A 22,327-nucleotide genomic window follows, 5' to 3' on the forward strand; every position below is an offset into this window, starting at 1 on the left:
GCGGAATCCACTAAATGATACTCTTACCACCCATCACTCTGGATTAAAGAAAATGAACACAACTTGCCATTTTGCTTATTGGTACTTTTTAACCATCAATACCTCAATGTGTTGATCTCCCTTTTCAGATACAGTTTAGGGATTTATTCACAATAAAATTAAAGGCTCAATGACAACAACTTCTAAGGAATGGCTTGAATTGGAATTTTCTCTGCATTAGAAGGTACTTTTACAATAAAGTAATTTGGTTGTTTTAAAAATCCATCCACCCAGCTTTTGTCCATCTTCAGTTCAGTTCAGTTCAGTTTATTTCAAACATATACATTCACCAACATTTCATAAAATCATTCCAATGGTCAATGGGTAAGAATGGTAGTCAGCAGTACATCAGAAGCTCTTAATAAGACAAATCAACTTACAGACACTGATGCACGCAAGGACACCAGATGCACGCAAGGACACCAGAGTACCTGGAGAAAACCTAAATATGCATAGTCAAGAACATGAACATTCAACACATGAAGACCCCCGCTAGGTGTTGAACCTGCAGCCTTCCAGCCTTAAGATCTCTCTTTAAATGACCTGCACCAAAGTTCAACTAGTTGCCAATTTCATCTTCTAAGCCACACAACTTTTTTCTCAGCTATTTGCTAGATCATTTTTAGATTTGCCTACAACAGTCTTTTCAACAAAACCTTACACTGTAATTAAAATATATATATTTTTGACCATATTGTCACATTCCTTTAAAAAAAAGATCTGCATCAACAATCTGCAAATTTTTCTTTCACTATAGTACACCAGCACATGTAATCATACATTAAAGTGCTGTGCAAAAAGAGATTTATTGTCATAAGCAAATCTTGAAATACAAAATGTTTGTTTCAAAACAAATTGAATTGTTCATCCTAATTTGAAAGGAGAAATAAGTGTACATTAGCTGTGGGTGGCCAATTCAATTCAGTTTATTTATACAGCGCCAAATCACAATAAGAATCATCTCAAGTCACTTTGCAAAGTAAACATTCCAATACAATCCAGTTCATTATGCCAATCAGTAAAAAGTTTCCTATATAAGGAAACCCAGAAAATGTCATTGAGTCACTAAAACCAGAAATCAGATTTAGAGTACAAGTATCTAGTGTATCATTTCTACATGCATGCGTGTAATTATAATTTTAGATCATTACAAAAAAAATTTTCATGGAACAAATGTTTCATTTATTATTTTGTCATTTTACAAAACATTGAAGAACATCTTTTTTTTTTATTATAAGACTCTGTATAGCAAAATTAAACTCTGTTGGTGCTTATAATGATCCAAGAGGCCAGATAAATGACCAGATACAGCCCCACAATAAACTCCTGCAATGGAAACACTAGTTTACCCTTCTCACTTGGCCAGGACAAGAATAATAAAGGAGCTACATGTTGATTTGCCGGTTTACTCCAAAGGGTCTGACACTGCCTGCAGCTAGAAACTCTGTTCAGCCATGTACAGTATCCAGATAACTCACTAGGTGGGCAATAAATCTATCTGGCAATCATTCAAAGTCTGGCTATTTCCGCATGTGTGCTCCAAAATCATTCTTGTTCCAGATGGATACATTTAAAAAGAGAGAAAAAGAAAAAAAACCTACTCCTCTCAAGTACAGTTCACCTGCTGGACTCATTTATGCTAATGCATGTCTGAGAGATGTTTGAGCAGGAATTGTAAGCATCTCAATGTTAATTTCATTATCTCTCAAGAGAACAGAGGAGAGACTTTTCAAAAATGTATTAGACAAAGACAGAGAGAACACGTTTCAGCTTACTTTACTTGTTTCTTATCTCCGTAACTTTCTCACCATTTGCTGTTTCTGCCCTTTTTATAAGACAGAGAAGAAGCAGTACAAATTATGGAGGCAAACATATTAATATCGACTATATACTAAACAATCTTGCATAGAGACAAATTCCAAAGAAGGGTGTACTAAAATAAGTTATAACAAAATTACTTATTGACTCTCCCAAGGCTGCCCTTTGTCAGCGATTCTGTTCCTAACTTTTATGGACAGGATTTCTAGACAAAGCCAAGGTGTTACGGGCATCCGTTTTGGTGACCTAAAGATCAGGTTTCTGCTTTTTGCAGATGATGTGGTCCTGTTGGCTTCATCAGAACCAAGATCTCCAGCTATTACTAGAGCGGTTCACAGCTAAGTGTGAAGCAGCTGGGATGAGAATCAGCTCTCTAAATCTGAGACCATGGTCTTGAGTCGGAGAAGGGTAGAATGCCTTATCTGTGTCAGGGATGAAGTTCTGCCCCAAACGGAGGAGATGAAGTATCTTGGGTCTTGTTCACAAGTGAGGGAAAGCTGGAGTGTAAGATCGACAGACGGATTGGTGCTGTTTCTGCAGTGATGCGGGTGTTGTACAGGTCTGATTTGGTACAAGAGCTGAGCCGAAAGGCGAAGCTCTTGAATTACCTGTCGATCTATGTTCATGCCTTCACCTATGGTCACGAGCTTTGGGTAGTGACCAAAAAAGAGATTGCGGATACAAGCGGTCAAAATGAAGTTTCTCCACAGGGTGACTGGGCTCTTCTTTAGAGAGTGTGAGAAGCTCGGTCATCCGGGAGGGGCTCGGAGTAGACCTGCTGCTCCTCCACATGAATAGGAGCCAGTTGAGGTGGCTCGGGCATCTAGTTAAGATGCCTCCCTGTTGAGGTCTTCCGGACACATCCAATCGGGAGGAGACCTAAAGGAAGACCCATGGCACACTGGAGGGACTTTGTCTTTCAGCTGGCCAGGGAACGACTTGAGATTTCCCCGGAGGAGCTGGCCCAAGTCGCTGGGGAGAGAGATGTCCCAACATTGGATAAGTGGAAGAAAAAGAATGAATGGATAAATATAATAAAAGAAAAGCCTGCAGTACACTAATTACACAGAGTGAAGACTAAGGAAAATTGATGACTAAAATTGATTGGCACAAAACCAGCTAATATTTTCATAATTTATCACAACTAATTCAATAAAAGGAGACTACATCATCCATGTGCTCATTTTAGGGTGTGTTGGGGGACTCAAAGGGAAATTTACTGATTACAACCAAATGGACACAAATGACCATAAAGACTCCTTGTTTCGTAATTACTCAAACTTTAGTTCCCTCTACAGAGAAGAAATGTACATAAATATTGTCCTTCTGGACACTTGGTAAGAAAAACTGTCAGATTCACTTAAAAATTTGATTGACCATCAGAAGGTGGGAAAGTGCCCCACTCCCTCCCAGCTTCCTGATTGGTTGAGAGAGGTCAATCATCTTCTGGCTAAATGGAATTACACACCCACACATGTGAGACATGAAATCGATCGGCTTGGCCTAAGGAATCCATCCATCCATATATAAATCCATACATGCTTCTGTCCATCCATCCATCCATTCATCCATCCATCCATCCATCTAATAAACCCTCTAACATTCATCCAACAATCCATCCGTCATTTAATTCATCCAACCATTCATCCATCCCATAACAAGTCTGAACATATGTTAATCTATCAGTTTCAGATATCAGCAAATGTTTCCAAATTCACAGTTCAGCCATTTGTAAAAATGTACCCATTAAACTATTCTCATTCAAATGTCAGCTGTTTAACATTTCAAATTTCGAGTTTTTAATCAATGTTCAAAGATTAAAGTTTTCTGCTGTTAGGCATTTTTTGTCCATTCTTCACCTATATTCTGAGCTTTATTAGACTTGTTGGTGATTTTTGCTTCTAAATTTTTAAATACATTCAGCTCATTTGCCAGTTCAGCTTAGTTTCAGCTTCACTTCAGCAATTCAAGAATTTAGGCAATTAGTTACCAAATTTAACATAAGCTGTTAAGCATTCAAACTATTGTTTTCCTGTTTTTCTTTATTCTTCTGCTTCTTCTTATTCTGCTTCCGTACACTTTTTGAACCTCTTCTTCTCCTTCAAATTTTGAGCTATTTCAACAATTTTATATAAAAACGTTCAGCTCGTTAAGCTCTTTCCGGCTATTACTTTTGGCATTGATATCTTTTAAATTTTTTGAGTTATCAAGCTTTTTCTGCGAAAAATTTCCCATTGAAATGAATGGGATTGGTCAATTTTTCAGCAAATTCCTATCACTTTTTTGACCTAAAACTCTATTGGGTTCCTTTTAACTTAGAGACTTAATTCAAATGTTAACAAACTCACAAGACTTTCCTGTTTAACATATTAAAGAGGCTTTTTGATGTCTTTTACGGTTGTTCTAAAATCGCAGGTAGAATTTGAGGTGCGACTTGAAATTTTAAGAAAAATTCACAAAAGTTATAATGGGGAAAGATAGGAGCAGTGACCCTCCCTTGCTCCATTTCCGAAGTTGTCTCGAGAGAACCTTAGGTCCGACTGAAATGAGACACATGCTGGCTTACAGCTAACGAATATAGCTTCGTTTTGAGCTATAATTTATGACTGTACTCCAAACATTGTGGTCCTACGGTTCATTTGTTTGAGAAAATTCAAATTTAAAAAAAGGTCTCTCCCCACTCTAACTTGAGAATTCCGCACTCTAACTTTTGAACTTCACATCTTCTGTGAACAACTCTTTACTACACCCAGACCGTTTGGACTACCAAAACAAATTATATCTCAAAAAGTAGGAATTTTTGTCAGCTTTTCAGAATGGGTTTCATTTTATCTGTAAGTGTTACCGTTCTTTCGCTACAAGCCTCAGAAAGAGGAGAGACCCAGATTCTCCCTCATTGAAAGCCATGTTAAAAGAACAGAGATTTTCTCCTCTGATCGGCTTCAGACAGCTAAAAGTTTCTCATCATAGCTTCTAGACCACATATGTCAGAGTCAAGGCCCGCGGGCCGCATCTGGCCCGCGGAGCATTTTTATGTGGCCCGCGAGATAAATATCAAAAATATATTAAAACTGGCCCGCTGGCCGATTTTACCGCAAATACTTCAACTCCCATGATGCTTTGCGGCGTCAGCGCGGAGCCGACGTGCCCCCTCCTTTGTGTTTTTTTCAGCGCCTGCTGCCGGTCTCTACAGCTCCTCTGTCTCGGACAAACTACACTCCTCTCACTCAGCGCCGAGTTCACTCAGCTATTTTCTGGCGTTGAAGCCCAGAAACGGAGATTTTAATCGCTCAGTAATGTGTTCATGACTGAAAGAGAAAGTGTTCCAACTAACTTCCAGACAGAGCCGATATAACTCCAGCGAACAGCGACACGCTCAAACCAGCACGGCTCTGTGGTTGTGTTTCCTCCCCGACACACAACAACGTGGTCAAGCTGCTCAGACATGTTCATCAGCACAAACCTATGTGAGCACCTGTATTCATCTAATGTTGTCATTATGATGATGAAGATGAACAAAACAACAGGAGTCTCCTCCTCAGCTCAGATCAACCCCATGATGCAGGTATCTGGCTGGAACAGGTGAGCATCACAGTAAACCAGTGGAACAAACTGAGCTTTAAATATGTTGGTTTTATGCTCTTTTTCTGCTCCAAAACATGAAAGTTAACAGGTGAGATGTTGCATTTTCATTTAAGATAAAATGATATTTTTATTTTGTTGTTGGCACGTGAGAAAATATTTAACCTACAGTAAACAGGAAGTGGAAAGGCTGCAGATAGATGAATAGAATAGAAAATCCCTTTATTGTTCCTCAGTGGGGAAAGCTAGATGTCACAGCAGCGATGACACTTATTACAGGAGAAAAAAGGAGAATAAAAAATAAGAAAAATGAATAAACAAGAAAACATAAATCCTGAATAGATTTTAAAAATGCTGATTATACCACAAGTAATGAATACCACTGATGCCTTTTATTTAAAACTGACTTGCTCGTGTGTAATTTGGTTATTCCACATTCAGTGTTAATGCAGAAATAAGTTTGTTTCCAAATTTAAAGGTTCAAAATTGCATATATGTTGATAAAGAAAATGTGCAAATTTGCTGTCACTTTTTCAAAAATATTAAGTTTGGCCCTCGACTCCGTCCCAGAGTTTCATTTCGGCCCCTTGTGAGTTTGAGTTTGACACCCCTGTTCTAGACAATTCATGGTAGGCACATAAAAATACACACAGATGATCATCAAAGCCTTCTGCCGCTCACACTTTTTCAATTTTTCAATTCGGTGCAGTACTTTTCGAATGGTGATGAGAAGTTGGACAGGTCCAATTTCACTTCTGAAGGACATATTTAAAGACGTGGTAATGCCCCCCTCAGAGTCTTACTCCACCCACGTATCAATTTTAAAAACTGCAACATTAGTAGGCGTTGCCTGGAGGACCGAGAGGGCGGAGCCGCGGCAGTGACAAAGACGATGGCTAACGAGACGATGCTAGCTCCCTTCACACTGAGCAGTTATTAGAAGTGGAAGAGGTTTCTCCCCCTCCTTACCCAGACACTCGAGAAGAAAGGGACCAAGTCTATTTGGAGGAGACAAGCGGACCTGAGCCTTATTGTTTTGAGATTGTGAGTTGCCTGAAATTACCGGAACCGACCCAACAGAACCAGCTCTGAATGGTAAGTAGCCATTAGCCATAGCATCAGATTAGCTGCAGGGTTTTGCTCCACGGCCCGAGAGAGCTAGCATTCAGCATGTTTTAGAGGTTTATCTGCTTCAAAACACCTGGTTTTAATCAGCAACAAATAGCTGAGCTGCTTAACAGCTAATCTAACCTTTTTAAGCAGGAAAACCACTGAAACATGCTGGATAGCAGCTCTCCAGGAGTCCTGGGCTCAAGTTACAATCTGCTGCATAGAAAGTTATGAAAATACCCCATGAGAAAATTATTCTGTAATGTGTTCAGCCCACAAAAATTGCCCTGATTTATTTATTTACTGATACTAGCTGCTCTTGGTTGCAGGTGATCCTCTGGTGTCTGCAGCTGGTCTCTGGTGTCGTCAGAATCAGGAGCTTCCAGAAGAATGTGCCTTTCAATGACTCTCTCCCCCTTATTTGTTATATTAATTAAATGAATCTCAATTTATATATTTCCTGTTTTTGTTCATGTCCATAAATACTTAAACATGCTTGAAATTAAAACGAGCTTTTAACAGTGAGGTGCTAGTTTAATTCATCACAATAGAGCTAGTTAAACATGCACCAATGTGATAATTCAATTAATGTAATTTATAAATATCCCTTAAAATATCAAAACTGGAATCAAAATGAGATATTTGGCAGCACAAAAAACTTGTCAAACACAATATTTATTATAATAATTGTGGGCAGACAGGAGACAGAGCTGATGGAGGTTCTCAGTCATCGAAGGATGGCTGAAGGCTTTCCAGGAACAGGAGATGTGGTGTTGTCTCTTCTCTCTATTCTGCCAGATGAGCTGATTGGTTACAGGTGTGTGAGGACATCCTCATGCTGTCATAACCAGATGACAGGAGTTATCAGGTGATCAGCCAGGCTAATGATGAGATGCAGAAAGAAAACAAATCATGCAGAAAGAAAACAAATCCAGGACAGTGTACAGTAATAAAAATAATCTGTGGTGTTGCTCATCTTATGCGCTCTTATAGAGTATTAACGTGTGCCTGCCTCATGGTGTAGAGTCCATATTTTGCTGAGTGTCCTGCAATAATGCAGGTTATTAGTTAATTTACTTTTGATAGCAAAGAAAAAAATAGTTAATGTAAAAGTTATTTACCAGGTGAATCAGCTCACACGTCACCACCAAGTGTCACAGGGCCAGAATCAGTAGCCTCCTTCATGACGTAATCACATACATTTATGTAATTGTTAATATCTTAAAAATTCTGAAATGTTTTAATTTTTTTTTTTACCTTGAACAGTTCACTGAGCTTGCACTGTCACTGAGGTGGAAGCTGGAATCAACAGCAGACACCTCACATCTTGGTCTTTTCAGGGGTGTGGATGCTGCTCTGGGACTTTCTGGAAGATGAATTTCCATCATGGTCCCTGTGTCACAAGACACACACTGCGGCTGTGAGCTCTATAAAAAACAAAAGCAGTACATTTATAAACGTTTAAAAGAGCATAAAATCACGTGTAACAATCTGTAAAACAAATTAAAACTAGAAGGTAATAAAATGTTAACATAGAAGATTATTAAAAATAATTCACCTTTGCTACGGGTAAGGCTTCACGTCAGCCTGGACAAGTGCATTCTTGCAGACTACAAAATTAGTCTGACAGCCAGTGTCTTGGGCAGATTTAGCCTGAAAAAAAAAAATAGAAGCACACTGTTGTTGTTTATAAAGTCAGACAATAAACAAAAGAAACTGTCCTATATAGGCGCTTTATAACATTCCTAGTGTGTGATGTTATTATAACGTAAAAGTCAGTCACATATGATGTGGAGAGCCTGAAATGCGACCTCCTGAACAGAATTCCTCACAGAACTGGGTCACAAGCTGGATTTCACGCTGTAATGCTGTCTGTCAACTAGTGCTGCGTCAGTTAGAGCCACTGTTGCAGAATTGCCGACTGACACAAAAGCAACCCGAATTTTCTCCGAGCCTGACAGTCATGTGGACCGTTTTGTCGGCCAGGGCTTCGAGATATGTTCCGATTCGCCGCTGATTCTAACCTTACATCCCGTTCCACATTTTGTGAACTTGACAAATCTGCCCGAAGGCAGTGCAGGCTGATATTAGCTAAATGGAGTGAACCACGTCTCTCAAACTTTGCATTTAGGTAGGAAATTGTCTTTAGAAGATGTTAACTTTTATTTAGCTTACTCACCTCAGACTGGAGCCCGCCATGGTGGGGGAGCAGAGTCGGTGGGCTGCATCTAAATCGCCGAAGAGCCACGGTGGGCATTGCCTCCCTCTTCAAACGGAGACGTGCAGAATCACGGGTAAAATGCTGGTTGCAAACTACAGCACCAGGCGGGAGCTGAATGTTTTCCAGACACTAACCAAGAGAAAGTTTCCTTCTGTTTCTATCTCATAAGTGAATTTTATGTTGCCTGTGTCGTCAACGTTATTTAAGTGTTGTGTTAGTGTTTCTGTTTGTCCTTTCGGTATGATTTCCAGTATGTCGTCCACGTAGCGTTTCCATAGTTTTATTTTACAGTTTGGGGGGGGGCAGTGGCTATGGCTTTTTGTTCTAGGTCCTCCATGAAAAACTCGCACAGGGTGACTGATAACGGGTTACCCATGGCGAAGCCTTCCAGTTGTTTGTATATTGCGTTGTCGTATGTGAAGTAAGTGGAGTTAGCTACCAGTCCTATCAGTTGTGCTATGTCGTCTGCTGAAAGGTTTGTTCTTTTGTGTAAAGTCTTGTCCTGTCTGATTCTGTTAACTACTATGTCAATGGTTTTTTGGGTTGGTGTTTTTGTGAACAGGGATGTGACGTCGTGTGAGATGAGTGTGTCTTTGTCTTCTCTTGTAATCTCCTTTAGTTCTTTTGCCAGTTCTATGCTGTTTTTGCAGTGTTGATCTGTCTTTCCTAATAACGGGCTGATGATTTTGCTGATATCTCTTGCCATGTTGTATGTTGGTGTACCTATGCTATCAACTATTGGTCTAAGTGGGGTGTTTTGTTTATGTATTTTTGGCGTTCCATAGATTCCTGGTGTTATGTTCGCCGTAGGAATCCAATGTTTGTACATTTTTTCTGTTATTTTGCCTTTGTCTTGTAGTGGCTTCAGTAATTTTTTCATGTTTTTCTTAATGTTTTCTGTTGGGTCTTTTTTAAGTATTTTGTATGTATTTTTGTCCTCTAGCATCTGTTTCTCTGTCCATTACCACTGTGGTTCTTCCTTTATCTGCCGGTAGAATAATTATCTGTTCATTTTTGGATAAAGCTGTCATGATTGTTCTTCTTTTGTAATATTGCTGTGTTGAATTTGGCTGTTTTTTAATATCCCAACTATGTTATTTCTAAGTTCTGCTTTCTTTCCCTCATCTGTGATCTGTTGACATGCTAGTTCTGTTGCTACAATAAATTCATCATATGGTATTTCTTTTGGTGTGACTGCAAAGTTTAAACCTTTCTTTAATATGCTCTCCTCTGCTTCTGTTAGTTCGTATTGTGAAATGTTACATACCCATGCATTTGGTGTGGAGCTATCTTGTATTTCCTCCCTCTTTTTCTTATTTATGAGTTTATTTAACTTCTTTACGTGTCTTTCTTTTACTTTTGTGAACTATTTTTTCTGTTTTTCTATCATGTGTCCTTTAATTACCGTAAATCCTCTAATACAGGCCCGGGCCTGTATTTGACTCAAGCTCATCAAGCTCCAGGCCTTTATTGGAAGGAGGGCCAGTATTAGAGGCAGACCTCTAATTCTATTTGAGCAAAATTAACTAATGGTTCGCTGGAGTTTTTGACAATTAAAATTGCGCCCACATTTTCAAAGTTAAACGCATTTCTTTTAACAAGGGTAGTTCCTGCTTCAGCCCTCTCCTCCCTCCCCCTGCGCAGCAGCCGCAAACTCACTGATGCGCCTGCAGCCTCTCGGAGTTCCTGCTGCTCTAAACATTAAAATAATTATTTCATTTTCTGTTCCTCACTTCTGATGACCTTCAATGGTGTCTGTTTGTTGCAACAGCAGGTACAAAAACTAACTTGTTTTTATTTGACTATTTTTCTGTCCTGTCTGTTTATTATCTTCCTGCATCTCCTCTCAATCCTAAAGAAAAACTGCTGCCTGGGTTCATATATATTCACCTTATGAGTTACCTTTGAACTGCAGTTCTAAAAGATCTACCGACCGCAAAAACAGCGGAGCGCTCGCTGTTTGGCGGCCGTATCAGTGATCAGTGCGTCGGAGGACAAGGTGATGCCCGCAGCGCCCCGCTCCACAGCATGCAGCGATACACATCAGGCGCAAATAAAAGACAGAAAACATTAAAGGAAATGAACCGACATGAACGATCGCGTGTCAGTACCTACGGTCTGGCACAGCGCGTTGCTGATCACAGAGAATGTGATCATACGATAATTCAATAGGGAGCGTGGTTTCACAGACGCGGAAGTGATAGCGTCGGTGAAACGCCGGCTGCTCTAGGAAACCCCCGAGCGTTCGAGCGTCAACGAAGTGACACGGAAATGCCGGGCTTTCCAGAAGTAAGTAAGATAACTTACTATGAGCTGATAGTTCGTTGGATTGATTGGTAGGTTGGAAACTCTGATCATGAATCTGAAGAAACGATGACTGAGTGGTGAGCTGGAAAGGCGACTTCCGTTTATAGCCGCGGTTTGTGACGTAGGTGCGACGTGGAGGGAATCCCCGCGAGGGGCATGCTGGGAGTCCCTACTTCGCGGATTTTCACCTATCGCGGCCAGGTCTGGAACGCATCTACCGCGATAAACGAGGGATTACTGTAGTTCATACACCCCCTACTGCTGCTCTCCAGTGTGTTCTGCAGCATAATCAGCACGCTCTCTTTGAACTTGATAGTGTAATGACCTGGCTGGGGTTGTAAGCCAGGTGCATTCTGGGTATTGTGTTATATGTGTTTCCTATCGTTCTGCTAGTTCCTATGTGCTGATTTGCGTGTTGTGTGAGTGTTATGTAAGCCACAGGGAAGGTGATGTGTGTTCTGTGGAGCAGGTTGAATTAGCATGGTTAACTGACACCGTGACTCTGTGTGGTAGGAGCGTGATAGAGGATCGTGTCTGTAGCGTTACAAAGCGTTGAAGAAAAAGCTTAATAAAGGTCTGCGTGAACCCCTACTGCCACCTGCTGTCTGATTTGTGGACTTTAACCTTGCCGCTGGGACGCTCGTACTTGCTTGTTACCACATTCCATCCGGCCACAATAAGAGACCGGCCATTATTTACCTCCGCTGACTCCGACACCGGCCAAAATTGGAGACCCGGCCTTTAATTGAATACCGGCCTGTATTAGAGGATTTACGGTAGTTCATCCATTTGTTCATTGAGTTTGTAATTCCTTTTTAAGTCCAGGTGTCTTCTTTCCAGTTCATCCTCCACTCGCCTCTGTTTGGTTATGACGTTTCTTATCCTCTCCTTGAGCAGTGCTCTCTGTGCTCTTTCTATTATATTTTGTGCTGTCTTGGTCCGGATCGGTGTTTAACCCTAACCCTAACCCTGATCACAGTTGATATTGAATCGGCCCCGGATCCAACAAAAAACGAGGTTAAGTCCACCGGAATCATAGTATTGTAACTTATGAGTTCTTCTCTTGAGTAGGAGAACTGAGTAGGAGAACCCAGATACGCAATTTACACACAAAAACAGAACAATTACAGCGCACCAAAGTACCAAGGCAGCCATCTGCGGTGCCATCTTGGATCTCATACATAGGTATAATATGTCAGAAACATATTATACCCTTTTCAGCACTTTTCTTAAAACTTACAAGCTTTTTTTCTCTAGGCATTTTCCATGAGCTCTGGTGCTGACAAGTCTCAAGGATTTAGGGATCAGGACAGAATAGCTATAAAACTCTTGCCTTATGAATCTACTACGTGTGTGTGTGTGTGTTTGTTTGCACGCGTGCACACGCAGATCAGTAGTTGCTGAGTGCACCAGTATTTGATCTGAAGAACTTTCTCTTCAGACTAATCATTAATAAGGTATATACACACACATATGGTTGTGCATGGTGTATGAGCTGCTGTAGGATCAGATGCCAAGTTGTTGCCTGCTTCTCAACTTGTCAGTCACGTTAAAGAGAAACGGCAGCCCTTTCACCTATAGTGCTTTTTGATAAGATGCTCGGTACATACCAAGCACACACAAAGAACTGTGATATTTTTCTGATAACGACTCAACAAAAATTTGTGGGAAGCAAGGAAGGACTGATAGAAATTGTGTTGTCTTGGTGATGCTGCCAAAGTAACACCACATGGAAGAGGAGTTACATCCATGGTGCTTGTCTCATAAGTGGAAGATTGTGAGATAGAGTCTCACTCAGTCTGTCACTGTCAGTGTGTACTTGGGCAAGACACCTAACTCACCTAGCCTGCTGATGGTGGCCAGAGGAATTGATGGCACCTGTGCAAGGCAGCCCTGCTTTCATCAGTGTGCCCCAGTGCAGCTGTGGCTACATCGTAGCTCTTTATCACAAGGGTATAAATGTGTACGTGTATAGGTGAGTGACTGGTTATGCAGTGAAGTGCCTTGGGGAGAAGGAGAACACTATAAGGTGCTATACAACTACAGGGCATTTACCATTTGTGGAGTATGTGTTGTAATTCTGTAGAGGGCCCAGTATAAGTGCACCTACTGGCCTCGTTGGTGTTGTTTTTTGTATTTTACACAATATTACAACATTAAACATGTGGGTTGCATCTGCAAAATGCCTAAAACTGCGCCATTCACTTACCTGCAGCTCCAACTAGGTGCTTATTCCACAATTCCAAGGCAGTACATCTACAATCTTGATTACTTTTATGTAAAATTGATAAATTGTTGTTGTTGACCGAATAAAAAAAGAAAGAAAGAAAGAAAGAAAAAAATATCTGCATAGCCCATTATTGCTGGGTCACGGCTTATTATTGGGGCTCATGTCGAAGTTCTTGCATTCATGCCATAGATTCCAACATCTTTGCCAAAATGGTAACATGAAGTTGCATATGTTGTAGTTTCAGACATGTAAAGAGCCAATGCTGTGGTGGTTTGTTCCTGCACAGAAATGCAAGGCAGACGTAAAACTAGGATGGGGTTTATTCTTCTTCATAATTATAGCTTTCTATCTGCTAACTGAATGACAAATAAAAGGGAAAAAAAATGACACACAACTCTTTGAAGTTGTGGTTGACTGAAAAAAAGTGTTTTAAATCATTTTTGATTATATTCGGTCACTCTGAGCTTTTTATGCAGGTTGAACATGAAAATAGACTCCTACATTAGCTTATAGAAAATAGAAAGTGAAGCCTGACAGATCTATATCACTCTGTCACTTAATGCATAAAAATATATTCATGGCCTCACCCATCTTATCTCGTGACAGAAGATGCTGTTGTTGGTTTAATGTCCAGGAAACAGCAGAGAGCATCCAGCTAGTAGAATCTAACTGTTAGCATTAGCCACTGTTCAACGCTGAAGCAGCTGGCATGAGAATTGGCTGCTCTAAATCTGAGATCATGTTCTTGAGTTGGAAAAAGGGTAGAATGCCGGGATGAGGTCCTGCCTCAAGTGGAGAAGTTTAAGTATCTTGGAGTTTTGTTCATGAGTGAGGAAAAGAAGGAGCACGAGATCGACAGGAGGATTGGTGCTGAATCTGCAGTGAGGCAGACGTTGTACGGGTCTGTCGTGGTCAAGAGGAGCCTGTTGAGGTGGCTTGGGCATCTAAGTAGGATGCCTCCCTTATGAGGTTTTCCGGGTACATCCAGGAGGAGACCTAAAGGAAGACCCAGGACTCAATGGAGGCTCTATTAGGGCTGATGAATTAATCGAATTTTAATCACGATTACGATCTGAGTTTTGAACGTTTATAAAAACAAAACAAGCCGATTATTTGCTCCTCTCGCTTGCGCTGCCCTGAGTTGCAAATGAAGTGCTCCTCCACAGTGTTGCCAACTTAGCAGAGGTGGAAAGAGTACTAACATTTTCTACTTAAGAAAGAGTACCAATACTTTGATAATTTTTTACTCAATTACAAGTAAAAGTACTTGCCTAAATTTTTACTCAAGTAAAAGTAAAAAGTATCGTAAACAAAATGTACTCAAAGTAAAAGTTACTTAGTTACATTTTTGTCAGCGTAAGGATGGCTACATCTAAGTAGTGCAAAATCACAACGCCAGTTCACAATTCACTCGTGTGTGCGCACCCCCCCACACACACACACACTCAAACACACACAGCTTGAAGGAGGGATTTCTATCCAATCAGTGAGAACAGGACGTGCACATTGATTGGACGAGGTTTTTCTAGGATGGTGTTTCAATTGTGATTAAAATTATTCTTTATTTTGAGAAAAAATAATTTTTTAGACTCAATCAGTATGTGAGGTATCTCAATGTTCTCATGACAAAACTCTAACATGAGACTGTGCTCTAACCTGTCACATAACAAGCTAAATGAAAGTCAAACATTTCAAATGTACCGTATGACAGCTGCTAACGTTGGCCCTGCCCTACTTTACCTCTACATTACAGTTCCTTTATCCATGTCCATCCTAGAGCTCCTCTCTGACCTTCATGCTTATTTAGAGCAGCTGATTTTTAAAGTTAGCAGAGTTCATCCTTGGTAGTGGGTTCACTCACTCATTTAACCCTTCACCACTGAAATCAGTTTGTTCATTCCAATCCTCTTAAATAATCCTCCAATCATCCAACTGGAATCCTTCCAGGCGTTACTAGAACTAATGGTGTCTCCTCACCAGCGTGAGCCTCCAAACTGTGAAGGTTGGACTCCAAACATGAACTTTAAATTCATGCATTTGTCTCGTCTTGTAACACTTTAACATGTTTTAAAAGGCTTGTATCATGATAAGTTATACCTCCCAGAGCAAAGATAAGATAAAACATTATCGTAGACACTATTAAGACGTCATTATTTATGAAATATAAGTTATTTTCCTGAGCCATTACTTCAGCCAAGATATAAGATGCATGGATTTGATGAAACCACTTTCTCATGCAGTTCTATATGTGTAACACACACACACGCACGCACATGCACACGCAAGCGCGCGCACACACACACACACACACACTGCAGCATGTTAGAATCATTTGAATGACTAATTTAACTACATTGAACTGCTTTAGTAATAATTTAATCTCTTATTCTGGAGTAAAATAAAGAAACAAGCTAAATCATCACATATCTGTGGCATCAAGAAGCATCTTCTGAGTTCAAACCCAGGGATGGAGCACAATGTTTACACCTGAACAGTATCAGGATGTTTTAACTCACAGAGGCCTGCAGTTCTTCTGTTTTATGAGCAAAGCGCTGAGAATCCGCTTGTTAGGAGCGCTAAACGTTATTTTGCCGCTTCCGTGCGGAGCGGTAGAGAAACACATTTCAAGCACGGAACTGAGTCCGGCTACCGAACCGAGCAGAATTCTGACGACGTCACATCGGTGCGCGAAGGTGCGGGTTCCAACCCACAGGAGAGGGAGGAGAGAGGTAAACAGTGAGTTGATCGACTGAACTGATGTCTTTGAGCAAAAGTGTACACCCCCACGGTTTAGACGTGACGCTCATGCAGGTGTCTATTTCCGTTCCGATGCTGCAACACGTAATATTTTTAATTTATTAAGCCTATAATTTATTTTTTACTCAGTAACGGATATCATTTAAAATGTAGCGAATTACAATTCATTTTTAAAAACTTACTCAAGTTAAAGTAAAAGTACAGCTTTTAAAAACGACTTAAAAAGTATAAATATACAAAAAAGCTACTCAATTACAGTAACGTGAGTAAATGTAATTCGTTACTTTCCACCTCTGCAACTTAGTGACTTTGACGCTATTTCTAGCAGCTTTTCAGATCCCCTTCTTGACTTTTTAACTTAAAAGTACCTGGCGAACACCTCAGAAACATCTCTGGTAACCCTTAGCTACTTTCTGGATAACTGTCGTCGACATTTCCTGTAGGTTAGCTAAACACTCCGCCTGCGCTCTGGACCGTTCTTCACAACATTAGGAAAGGGAATGATGCAGTGATGTGTCAGTCGCTAAAGACAGCTCTCGGAGCCGGCTCCTTGTTGGATTAACCAGAGTGAGTGACACACACTGCACCTGCAGACTCCTGAGCAGCTAAAAACGGCTAAATGTGCGCGTGCAGCATGCTAAACACATGTGCAGCTTGCCCCGATTGCTGTGAGACCGGGGTGGGGGGTGCAGCTGTGGTTGGGACAATTATTACATTAACTGATGGACCTGTAAATAAATAGTTTATAAATAAGGTAGAAATAAGTTCCTCACACTGATAAATAATGACTAATCTCTCTGAGGACACGGTGCTAGTGCACTCTCCTACAGCACCTTGACACGACTAAATAAATGTTATGCAACATTTTGTGAACATTTGCATTTATTTGTTATAAATGCCACTGTATAATTCTTGCTGTCAGTATTTGCAAGATATTGGTATTTGGGTCTGTACTGGTTAGACTTAAATGAGTTAAACCAAGGTCTATAGCCCTTGGGTCATAAACTATGAGCAATAAGTATATTGGTCTTTTTATACTGGGAATCAGGAGTTCTTTCAGTGATCATCTTGTTTCTTATTTTTGTCCTGATTGTGCCCTGAGCAATTTTATGACTGAATAAAAACAAATAAAATCAACATAAATTGAAAAATCGTCCTAAATAATCATGATCTCAATTTCAGTCACCATAATCGTGATTATTATTTTTGCCATAATCGAGCAGCCCTAGGCTCTATATTTCTTGTCTGGCCAGGGAAAGCCTTGGCCCAAGTAACTGGGTAGGCTGCTGCCCCCGCGACCTGATCCTGGTTAAACAGATGAGAATTGATAGATGGATGAAAAACCACTATAAATCTGCAGCTATGCTGGAGGAGAGGTCTGATTTGTAATAATTTTAATTCAAATTTTTATAAACTAATAAATCTCAGTGACTTGACAGTCGAAACACATATGTTGTACTTCAGTTTAAATGAAAATTAATGATATGTTTCAGGAAGTGAGGCAAAGCAGATTAAACTAGCTTGTATAGCTACATTCACTTGCATTCATTTTATCTTTCTTCCAGGACATAGGCCGACCGGAAGGGGAGGAGGCTTAGGCTCCCTATTGGGGTGACTACAACTGAATGGAGTGTATGTTTGTACTAAGAAAAAAAAAGGTAACGTCACACATAGAATTTATTGTGACAGTATTTTCGCATCTGTTCCAGGTGAACAGCTGTCTCAAACAGCTGAACAAACAGCGAGGTGTGGCTGTTTTACATCAAACCCATAAAAATCAAGTAAGTTGAAGATATGCACATTCTCACTCCCAGCGCGTCAAAAACAAACGTTTGGTCAGCCACCCTCCGCGTCAGACCCCTGATGCCAAAAGTGCCCCTTTTCATCACTTATGTGCAAAAAGGTTTTTTTTCCTTTTCTGACTGCAGATCCCAATGCAGCGTAAAACTGACAAGATGGGATATCCGCTGATGCGGCACCGAACCAGCTCATTTAACCCCACCTAAACCTTAACGTTTTACTGTTTATAACCTTCCCCTCTCCCTCATCCTAACCTTAAAGAGCGGGTCAATTGAGCCTCGGAGTCCTTCTCCACCCACGTATCAATTTTAAAAAATGCAACATCAGTAGGCGTTGCCTGGAGGACCGAGAGGGCGGAGCCGCGGCAGTGACAAAGACGACGGCTAACTAGACAATGCTAGCTCCCTTCACTCTGAGCAGTCATTAGAAGTGGAGGACGTTTCTCCCCCTCCTTACCCAGACACTCGAGAAGAAAGGGACCAAGTCTATTTGGAGGAGACAAGCGGATCTGAGCCTTATTGTTTTGAGCTTGTGAGTTGCCTGAAACTCCCAGAACCGACCCAACAGAACCACCTCTGAATGGTAAGTAGCCGTTAGCCATAGCATTGGATTAGCTGCAGGGTTTGTCTCCACGGGCCTAGAGCTAGTATTTAGCATGTTTTAGAGGTTTATCTGCTTCAGCACACCTGGTTTTAATCAGCAACAAATAGCTGAGCTGCTTAACAGCTAATCTAACCTGTTAAAGCAGGAAAATCCACTGAAACGTGCTGGATAGCAGCTCTCCGGTAGCCCTGGGCTCAAGTTACAGTCTGCTGCATAAAGTTATGAAAATACCCCATGAGAAAATTATTCTGTAATGTGTTCAGATCACTAAAACTGCCCTGATTTATTTATTTACTAATAACAGCTGCTCTCTTGGTTCTAGGTCCTCTGGTGTCTGCAGCTGGTCTCTGGTGTCTGCAGCTGGTCTCCTGCTGTTGTCGTCAGGATCAGGAGCTTCCGGAAGAATGTGCCTTTCAATGACTCTTTCCCCCTTATTTGTTATATTAATTAAATAAATCTCAGTTTATATATTTCCTGTTTTTGTTCATGTCCATAAATACTTAAACATGCTTGAAATTAAAACGAGCTTTCAACAGTGAGGTGCTAGTTTAATTCATCACAATAGAGCTAGTTAAGCATGCAACAAAAATGTGATAATGTAATTTATAAATATCCATTAAAATATCAAAACGAATCTAAATGAGATATTTGGCAGCACAAAAAACTTGTCAAACACAATATTTATTATAATAATTGTAGGCAGACAGGAGACAGAGCTGATGGAGGTTCTCAGTCATCGAAGGATGGCTGAAGGCTTTCCAGGAACAGGAGATGTGGTGTTGTCTCTTCTCTCTCTATTCTGCCAGATGAGCTGATAGGTTACAGGTGTGTGAGGACATCCTCATGCTGTCATAACCAGATGACAGGAGTTATCAGGTGATCAGCCAGGCTAATGATGAGATGCAGAAAGAAAACAAATCCAGGACAGTGTACAGTAATAAAAATAATATGTGGTGTTGCTCACTTTATGTGCTCTTATAGCGTATTAACGTGTGCCTGCCTCATGGTGTAGAGTCCATATTTTGCTGAGTGTCCTGCAATAATGCAGGTTATTAGTTAATTTACTTTTGATAGCAAAAACAAAATATTTAATGTAAAAGTTATTTACCAGGTGAATCAGCTCACACGTCACCACCAAATGTCACAGGGGCAGAATCAGTAGCCTCCGTCATGATGTAATCACATACTTATTTAATTGTTAATATCTTAAAAATTCTGAAATGTTTTAATTTTTTTTTACCTTGAACAGGACTTTCTGGACATCATGGTCCCTGGGTCACCAGACACACTGCGGCTGAGAACTCCATTCTGGCTGGCTATGTAAAAACAAAGAAGCAGCACATTTATAAATGTTTAAAAGAGCATAAAATCATGTGTAACAATAATCTGTAAAACAAATTAAAACTAGAAGGTAATAATAAAATGTTTACATAGAAGATTATTAAAAATAATTCACCTTTGCTACAGGTAAGGCTTCACGTCTGCCTGGACAAGTACATTCTTGCAGCTAAATCAGTCTGACAGCCAGTGTCTTGGGTAGATTTAGCCTGAAAAAAAAAATAGAAGCACATTGTTGTTGGGAGTTTATAAAGTCAGATAATATACAAAAGAAACTGTCCTATAAAGGTGCTTTATAACATTCCTAGTGTGTGATCGTTGTTATAACGTAAAAGTCAGTCACACATGATGTGGAGAGCCTGAAATGTGACTTCCTGAACAGAATTCCTTACAGAACCGGGTCACAAGCTGGATTTCACGCTGTAATGCTGTCTGTCATCTAGTGCTGCGTCAGTTAGAGCCACTGTTGCAGAATTACCGACTGACTAGCTAAAGGAAGTGAAACACAACTGCCCTCTGTCCAGGAACTGCCCAGGAACTGCCCTCTGTCCAGGAACTGTACATCAGCAGGACCAGGAAAAAGGCAGTGAATATTGTCCAAGATGCCACACATCCTGCATCTACTCTCTTCCATCTCCTCCCATCTGGCAGACGCTATAGATCACTGTACACAAAAACTACCAGACACAAGAACAGTTTCTTTCCTTCAGCCATTTCTCTCCTGAATCTGTAGATTCTTTTACCATCCTTTTACTATAGTTTTTAATACTTAATCAGTATGCTTATGGATATGTGTGTGTGTGTGTGTGTGTGTGTGTGTGTGTGTGTGTGTGTGTGTGTGTGTGTGTGTGTGTGTGCGTGCGTGCGTGCGTGTGTGGGTATGTATATATGTATATAGGTGTGTGCGTAAATGAACATGTGTGTGGGTATACATGTTCTTATGTGTTTTTAGGTATTTTTATTCTTCATTTATTATGGTTGTTGTATGTTTTAGAGAGCGAACATCTACCGAAGACAAATTCCTTGTAAATGTAATTTTACTTGGCCAATAAATCTGAAATCTGAAATCTGAATCTGTTAAAACGTTTATTTAGCTTACTCACCTCAGACTGGAGCCTGCCGTGGTGGGGGAGCAGAGTCGGTGGGCTGCATCTAAATCGCGGAAGAGCCACGGTGGGCAGAGCCTCCCTCTTCAAACGGAGGCGTGCAGAATCGCGGGTAAAATGCCCACAGAGCCATCGCAACCATGCTACACTACACCATCTCACCATGCTAACACGATATGGAGCACTAAACCCGAACTACTTTCCCAATTACACTAACAGCCAAACACTAACCAAACTACAATATCCAACAGCCAAACTAACACTAAATAAGTATTTATAACACTAAAAGCTATGCTAAAGACTAGGATATGCTAATGCTATATGCTAATGCTGAACTACCGCTGACCTCCTCGCTTGCAAATCCAACTCCCACTCGCTACAGGGCGTGGCCGAGACGCTCGTTGCTTTTATAACTTTGGCACGGAGCTGCTACGTAGTACTCTACTGGTTTACGTAGTATTTTACTCTTTAGCCATTGGCTAAAATTTATTCAAAATGACTCAAATTCTATGTTTTCAGCTGAAGGTGGCACATTACTGTGGTTTTTAGACAGAATTTTAATTTGTAAAGAAAATGCACCAAAATGCTAAAATAAAGAATGCACACATTTAAAACACTATTAGACACTCATTTATACAGTTCATCAGCAAAAAAAAGTTAATTTAGACGTTACTTGCTCTTTAACCCTCTTGCTACCTAAAACGTTACTCTCACTGTAATCAAGCATTTGTTTCCCATGCATTCTGACTCTGACAGTCAGTCTGACTGTCACTTTTCGTATTTGCCGCCCAAGGGGAATGTTAGAACATACCATCTGGCGAGGAGGAGGTTACAAATACCCTCTACTTTTTACCTCCACCTTGGTAGTTGAAACCTCCCCCTCGCGTTGCCTCGGTCCAAACCCGACCAATGACGAGGCAGCTCCTGCCGTTCACTTCATAGAGCCGGCTTTTAGAGCACCGACACATCACTAACGTGTTAGCTAGCAAGATGGTTAAGGTTAGGATAGGGGTGAGGGGAAGGTTAAATAAGAGGATAAGGTTAAATAAGAGGTTAAGGTTAGGGTGAGGTACAATGAGCTTGTTTGGTGCCCTGGCTGCGGACATCCCATCGCGTCAGTTTTACGCTGCATTGGGATCTGCAGTCAGAAAAGGGAAAAACCTTTTTTCACACGAAAAAGGGCACTTTTGGCGTCAGGGGTCTGACGCTGCGGGTGGCTGACCAAGCGTTTGTTTTTGACGCGCTGGGTGTGAGAATGTGTTGAGATATGAGAAACTATGGGCAATTCATATATGGAAGGTGATTTATCGTGGATGAATGCAGCTTGTTGGCTTTTTATTACGTTGTCATACTGATCATTAGACATCAGTTTAATATGAAGCCCTTCTCTCCTGTTTCTAAAAGATTATGTAATCC

The sequence above is a fragment of the Nothobranchius furzeri genome, chromosome 13, assembly GCF_043380555.1.
Source record: "Nothobranchius furzeri strain GRZ-AD chromosome 13, NfurGRZ-RIMD1, whole genome shotgun sequence".
Taxonomy (NCBI): Eukaryota; Metazoa; Chordata; class Actinopteri; order Cyprinodontiformes; family Nothobranchiidae; genus Nothobranchius; species Nothobranchius furzeri.